Below are 6,206 nucleotides of genomic sequence, written 5' to 3' on the forward strand. Positions count from 1 at the left end.
GTCTTTTGGAGAGGCATCCACAGGTCTGGGTGCAGAAGGGGCCTCTCTAACTGAGCAGCACTTCACTGTAAACCCTCATTTAATCCACTCATTGTCATTCAGTTTCATGCCAGTTGATCATTCATTTGAAAAAAGTCATGGACCCTTCTTTGAGTGAGTGACACAGTTTTAGTTGATGCATTTTAAAATACGAGTAGTGCTGAAATGAAAGACACTGCATTGTGTACAGTGAGTGAGACGCACAGACTATGTGTGACTTACATTGCTGTGTTGGTTAGGCTTGAAAAGGCTGGTAATGTGAGCTGTAAGTGTAAATGAACTGATGGAAGGTAGTTTTAATGTTTTTATTACTGTATTAAAATGGGGGGTGGGAGAAACCACTGATCTTTCATTAAGCATGTGTGTCCCTGAGGCTCTAATGGTCTTTTGTCCAGATCAGCTGTTCTGATCACTGTGACGACTCCTCATTACATCAACCCTGAAAATGTGTTCTCTGTTCTTCCTCAGAGTCAGTAAATGGATATGAAACAGGAAGCATTACTAAGGATCTATATTGTGTCTAAACATGAAACATTCAGATGGTTTTTAAAAATCTTTTTTCTAATATATGATTTTGCTTTTCTCCTCCAGCCAGCACAGCTTCACCTGTGGCAACAGGTAACAGTGAAATGACAGAACACGCTCCTCTCAGAGCCGCTGCCGTCACCTGTTTGTGTGATTAAATGACCAAGTAGTACATTTTCTACAGTTTTCTAGTATCGACTGATTTGCTTTTTGCTTATGTGCAATTACTGTACCTCTGTTCATAATTTAATTCTGCGTACACGATTGATGGGTGATGGATGAATCAGATTCAGGATGTACATTCGGCAGTTTTACTGATCTCTCATGCTCTCCTTCTCACCTACACTTTTATTACAAGTTTTTAATCATAGAATCATTAAAATGTTGAAACGTTTTTTGGAACTCCAGGTGGTACAAATAATCTAGCAAATCCTAAAGTTAGCTATGTAGTTACCCTATGTAAGCACATCCCTAACACAACAGCACTAGAGCGTTAGAGCTCTAGTGGAAAATCCTCCAATCTGCACAGCACAGAATCTCTCACTCATTTCTAGATCTTATATTCTAGATCCAGAAATTTATACCACGTCTCTTCTGACTGTAGGTTTCATTATTGGTTTTGCTGTGCTGGTCGGGGTGCTGGTGATAGTTTTGGCTCTGTTTCTACTGAGATGCTGTTTCAAAAGGAAAGGTGAGAGACTATCTTTATCAAATGAAAGGCTACTTTCCAACTCGTTCAACATACCAGCAATGACTTTCATTCAACACATCATCCTGTACTGAACTGTCTGTCTTAATGTTCTCAGCTGCCAGAGCCAACAAGACTGATCATGACTACGAAATCGTAAATGACGCTGCGCCGACCACACAGCCTGGTGAGCCTTAACAGAGTTTGAGATCAAGACCAATCCGAGTACAAATACTATTGAGATCAAGACCAATCCGAGTACAAATACTATTGAGATCAAGACCAATCCGAGTACAAATTCTATTGAGATCAAGACCAATCCGAGTACAAATACTATTGAGATCAAGAGCAATCTGACTACAAATACTATTGAGATCAAGACCAATCTGAGTACAAATACTACTGAGATCAAGACCAATCTGAGTACCAATACTATTGAGATCAAGACCAATCTGAGTACAAATACTATTGAGATCAAGACCAATCTGAGTACAAATATTATTTTGATCAAGACCAATCTGAGTAGAAATACTATTTAGATCAAGACCAATCTGAGTACAAATACTACTGAGATCAAGACCAATCTGAGTACAAATACTATTGAGATCAAGAGCAATCTGACTACAAATACTATTGAGATCAAGTCCAATCCGAGTACAAATACTATTTAGATCAAGACCAATCTGAGTACAAATACTACTGAGATCAAGACCAATCTGAGTACAAATACTATTGAGATCAAGACCAATCTGACTACAAATACTATTTAGATCAAGACCAATCCGAGTACAAATACTATTGAGATCAAGACCAATCTGACTACAAATACTATTGAGATCAAGACCAATCCGAGTACAAATACTATTGAGATCAAGACCAATCCGAGTACAAATACTATTGAGATCAAGACCAATCCGAGTACAAATTCTATTGAGATCAAGACCAATCCGAGTACAAATACTATTGAGATCAAGAGCAATCTGACTACAAATACTATTGAGATCAAGACCAATCTGAGTACAAATACTACTGAGATCAAGACCAATCTGAGTACCAATACTATTGAGATCAAGACCAATCTGACTACAAATACTATTGAGATCAAGACCAATCTGAGTACAAATACTATTTTGATCAAGACCAATCTGAGTACAAATACTATTTAGATCAAGACCAATCTGAGTACAAATACTACTGAGATCAAGACCAATCTGAGTACAAATACTATTTAGATCAAGACCAATCTGAGTACAAATACTACTGAGATCAAGACCAATCTGAGTACAAATACTATTGAGATCAAGAGCAATCTGACTACAAATACTATTGAGATCAAGTCCAATCCGAGTACAAATACTATTTAGATCAAGACCAATCTGAGTACAAATACTACTGAGATCAAGACCAATCTGAGTACAAATACTATTGAGATCAAGACCAATCTGACTACAAATACTATTGAGATCAAGACCAATCCGAGTACAAATACTATTGAGATCAAGACCAATCTGACTACAAATACTATTGAGATCAAGACCAATCTGTGTACAAATACTACTGAGATCAAGACCAATCTGACTACAAATACTATTGAGATCAAGACCATTTTGACTACAAATACTATTGAGATCAAGACCAATCCGAGTACAAATACTATTGAGATCAAGACCAATCTGACTACAAATACTATTGAGATCAAGTCCAATCTGAGTACAAATACTATTTAGATCAAGACCAATCTGAGTACAAATACTACTGAGATCAAGACCAATCTGAGTACAAATACTATTGAGATCAAGACCAATCTGACTACAAATACTATTGAGATCAAGACCAATCCGAGTACAAATACTATTGAGATCAAGACCAATCCGACTACAAATACTATTGAGATCAAGACCAATCCGAGTACAAATACTATTGAGATCAAGACCAATCCGAGTACAAATACTATTGAGATCAAGACCAATCCGAGTACAAATTCTATTGAGATCAAGACCAATCCGAGTACAAATACTATTGAGATCAAGAGCAATCTGACTACAAATACTATTGAGATCAAGACCAATCTGAGTACAAATACTACTGAGATCAAGACCAATCTGAGTACAAATATGGTTGAGATCAAGTCCAATCTGAGTACATATATTATTGAGATCAAGACCAATCTGATTACAAATACTCCTGAGATCAAGACCAATCTGAGTACAAATACTACTGAGATCAAGACAAGTCCGAGTGCAAATACTATGAAGTCCAAGGCAAGTATAACTACTATCAAGTTTGAATACAATAAAAAAGTCTCTAGCCTGGACCTACGTACTGCAGCTCTAGCTTTAAAATAGTCTGGAAAATAAAACTTTCAAATCATTATTTATGCAAAACTTGTTGTCAGACAAAAGAAGACCTTTGCGGGTTTTGTTTCTTATTTCTTTAGAAAGCAACAACACAAAAATTTAAATTTCAAAACAAAGCAAGGTGTCCCTAAACGTTTTACAGGCAGTCTATGTACAGACGTGGTGTTGATTATTAACTGGATTTCTCTTCTCTTTCACAGCATCTTCTCCTCCAAGGGAATATGAAGCCATTTACGTGCTGGCAGGGGATCCAGATGTCATAAAACTGGGTAAAAACTTCAGACGTTTCTGTTGTTTATCTACATCTACTGTTGTTTATCTGACGCTGCAGAGCTGATTAAAATCTCCTGCTTCTGCTTCTTTATATGAGATTATGCAGCACTCGGCTAAACAGACTTCCTCAGCAGGCAGCGTGTGGAACCACATCCTTTCACTACATGTACCATCTCAGACTAGTTCCTGACCACACTGTCCAGGGCTGCATTTTAACATCATGTCTGCATGTTTACAGTAACTTTAATTACTGTTAATGGGACTTTTTGGTCATGAGACGTTGTCTTTTTATACTCTGTCTCTTAAGTGTTAAACAGAAACTGCGATTCATCTGAGCACTTTCAGAAAGAACAACAACCGAAGCTATATATACATATATGTATATATGAAATATAAAGCTTGGACGCAACTGGTCAAGCGGCATGTTTTATTGAATTTTAAATGAAAACACATTCTCTGCAGAGAACTCAATTCCCTGCATTTTAACGCATAATTACTGTTTATGTACTAAATTTAATGTACTGGGAAAAAATGTGACGTGTAAAAGCTATGGCACATTTAATTAACTCTTTCTAATTGTTTTTCTATAAATGTAGCAAATAAATACAAACTGTGCACTTTTTTTTACCATGTTTAAAATCATCATGCACTGTGTTTACATGTACTTCATAATCCAATAAGTGCAGAAAATCAGATTTTGTCAGTAATCCAATCAACACGTTTACGTGCACTTGAGTAATAAGATAATAGGAAACTCCAGGTCTACATGAGTCAGACAGTAATCAGATTTCTACTTTGCATCCAGCCAATAAACTCACAGAAGAAGACGTGACATAAACATAAAGTAAAACTCAAACTTCATGCTGCGGCTTTTTTTTTTAAACTTTGCGCCACTTTACCTTAAAATATGAACAAACATCATCTAGAAGATGAAGAATATTTAAATCCTTTATTTCAGGTTTGGTTTCAGCGTCGCTCCAAAAGTGTTTGGTTGCGTCTCATGGCAACGCTCGTGACACCACCATCTGTTTTCACACATGCGCAGACTCAGAAATCCGAAAGAAATCAGACTAAGAGTTTACATGCACTGAGAAACCTGATTACTGAGCTAAAATCCAGCCTCTTTATCAGATTTCTTAATCAGATTTCTAGATCGGAGTATGGTGTTTACATGACCATTTGAATAATCAGATAACTACAGAAATCTGATTATGATTGGATTATTGAGTGCATGTAAACACACTCACTGAGGGAGAAAACTCATTTACAATGTAGTCAAATAAACAGAAGTTCCTTAAACAAAAGGGTTAAACAGGCGTAATAAGATACTAAAGAATCATGCTGAAAGTGAAAGAGTGAGTGGAGGGAGTTAAAGGTTTTGTAACATTTCTTCTCACACTGGTTTATAATGTCGGAATCATTTTCTGTTTATCAGGCTTGAAGAACCAAAGTGCAGCTTCCCCTTCAATACCACAAGCTCAGTCCTCTGAGAACAACCCGGTAAATAACCTGCAACATGTCTCACTTTCATACATCAACATTTCTTAACTATTGTATCAATTAAAAATAACAGCGAACTAATGAATCTCTGAAGGTGTAAAAGAGTTCTGCTGTTTCACTTCTCTTTGTCTTTGTGATGTTATCAGACCTCTAAAACGTCAGCAGTTGTATTTAAAGACCAGTTGACAGTCTAAACTTCAGTGATGTCTGTGACAAAGCAACAGAATTCAGACTCTCGCGGTGTAAAAAGACGAAAGATGTTTTAATAGAGTTAGGCAAAAGCGGAGTCAAAAAACAAGCAAATGCATGACAATGTCACAGTAATGTGTTACAGTAGATGTTTGTTTTATCCCTCAGAGTGATCCGCTCTATTCCACCATCCAAGCGGTCGACACATAGCTGTGTGGAATGAAGACCTCACTGCCTTCAAGATCCATACAGAATAATACAGCATCTCATCTGCTTCTGTTTGAACTCCTTCACTTTAACATTTTTTTTAATTTTCAAACTGGATTTACATATAATTGTTTCAAATTTTTGTTCATACCTCAATAACTTATTTTTGTATTAATGAATGTTGAAGTAATCCTTGATTGTGCTGTAATATTTGTATATTATTATTATTATTATTATTATTAGTAGTAGTAGTAGTAGTAGTATTAAGTCAGTTATGACTAGGCTGTAACAACTGTAAAACACAAACAAAAAATTTGTGCTACAAAGAAAGGCACTATGGATCAAGACTGTACACTGGGAATCTGCAGGAACCGAGATACTGGAACATATTTGTCAAGTATAATTTATATACTGACCATCACACCTGT

The 6,206-nt window shown here is 36.3% G+C and overlaps 1 long non-coding RNA gene across 1 annotated transcript; it reads left to right on the forward strand.

Annotated features, from left to right (window-relative positions):
• The first annotated feature begins 1,395 nt into the window (after positions 1-1,395).
• On the forward strand, positions 1,396-5,826 carry LOC118802843. The gene is made up of 4 exons (XR_005006786.1): positions 1,396-1,439; positions 3,810-3,878; positions 5,318-5,382; positions 5,740-5,826. It is a non-coding gene; the product is annotated as an uncharacterized LOC118802843 (long non-coding RNA).
• The last annotated feature ends 380 nt before the right edge of the window (positions 5,827-6,206 follow it).

This window comes from Colossoma macropomum, unplaced genomic scaffold (genome assembly GCF_904425465.1).
Source record: "Colossoma macropomum unplaced genomic scaffold, Colossoma_macropomum, whole genome shotgun sequence".
NCBI lineage: Eukaryota > Metazoa > Chordata > Actinopteri > Characiformes > Serrasalmidae > Colossoma > Colossoma macropomum.